This window comes from Ctenocephalides felis, unplaced genomic scaffold, assembly GCF_003426905.1.
Source record: "Ctenocephalides felis isolate EL2017-DRISC unplaced genomic scaffold, ASM342690v1 CF-g0.4_SCAFFOLD_01492, whole genome shotgun sequence".
NCBI lineage: Eukaryota > Metazoa > Arthropoda > Insecta > Siphonaptera > Pulicidae > Ctenocephalides > Ctenocephalides felis.
In genome coordinates, this window is record NW_020537646.1 from 10,925,716 (window position 1) to 10,927,329 (window position 1,614).

At 25.2% G+C, this 1,614-nt stretch overlaps 1 pseudogene; it reads left to right on the forward strand.

Annotated features, from left to right (window-relative positions):
- Positions 1-1,614, forward strand: part of LOC113371532 — a 4,409-nt pseudogene continuing 2,795 nt past the window's right edge.

Genomic DNA, 1,614 nt, shown 5'->3' on the forward strand with positions numbered 1-1,614 from the left:
ATGACAAAGGTACAAAAAATAAAAAGTTGCAAATGAGAAAGTAGATTAGGTTAAATAAAGCAATTTTATAAGAGATAAATTGAATAAGTAAATTTATTCGAACTCTGCTGGTGAAGAATTCTAACGAAAAAACAGATCAAGGTTATTTACAATTTTATCTCTGTAAAAATACATCCAAAAAATTTATTTTTTACATTGATTAAATAATGTAGCTATCATTTTGTAAAATCCCTTAAAAATTAAAATAAGATATTATAACTGTTTGCCCTCTGGCCGTCGCTATTTACCCCACCTATCGGGTAAAAAGGACCAGGTACAAATTATTAAATACAGCAAAAAAAACATAATTGGCGTATAAATAAATAAATAAATAATAAATAAATAATTCTACAATGATTAATAGACTGGGAGTTTTACTGAGCATTGTCATGTAGTTGGTTGTTTGATATGTATATTGTTGTAATATAATTGGTTTGATTTTCACAATAGATTTGCTCAAAGTAAAATTAGACCTTTGTGCCTCGCGCTACCCTATTTTGTATTACATAGAGTACATAATATGTACTAATAGGAAAATTATAATATATGCAGTATATGTACTACTACATATACCGCATATATTATAATTTTCCTATAATTAATCCAGCATATAATCATAAATTTACATTTCATTACGAACAGAATTATTAAATTATATCCATATACCGTTCTATGTACATTGCAACTTCAATTATAGATAATGTCCATATTTGTAATATGTAATGCTGATGTACTTGTATGAAATTGATTCGCAGAAACAATATGACGAATGACTATAATAAGTAAGTATTGGAGCAGTAGCGAAAGTGGCTTCCTAGAACATAAGAGTGATTTATGATCTCACAGTATTTGATTTATATATTGAAACTAACCAATTTAGGGCTGTGGAAATAAATTTAAGCTCCAAAAAACAGATTTAGATGAATTAATTGCATAGAATATGAAGTATAACTTTGTGTGACTTGGTAATTTATAGATACCATTTTAATTCGGAAGTGAATTTTTCTTATATTTATATTTTTTTTTTCAATTTTTTTGTAATAATTAATTTAAAAAAAAATGATATCGACCACTGTGGTCGTTTTAACTATACTATATTCAGTAAAACTATTTTCGCTATATTTCACCCTGTAAATACAATATAATTTGTTTTTGCATTTCGTTTTCTACTTCCTCTAAATATTCTTTTATATAAAGTTATGATACTGCTAACTCAAAAATATACAATATATTTATTTGACAAACTTTCACATGTTTTGTTTAAATAAAAGCATACAATATTTTGTTTCGTTGAAGAAACCAGCATTTATAGAGTTGATCTTCTCATAGTAATATTTAACAGCCCTGTACAGCGAATATATTGTAATGATGGTTACACATTCATTTATTCATAAATATATAATGCATTTAAATGTATTACATAAAGCAATAATGACTATGAGAATTATACAGCTATTTTTTATTGATTATACATCCTTCCACATATCACAAGTAATATTTACTTGTAATTTTTAGTTACATTTGTAAAAAAAATATATTTAATTTGATAAATTAGTCAATGATATCAACAATTAG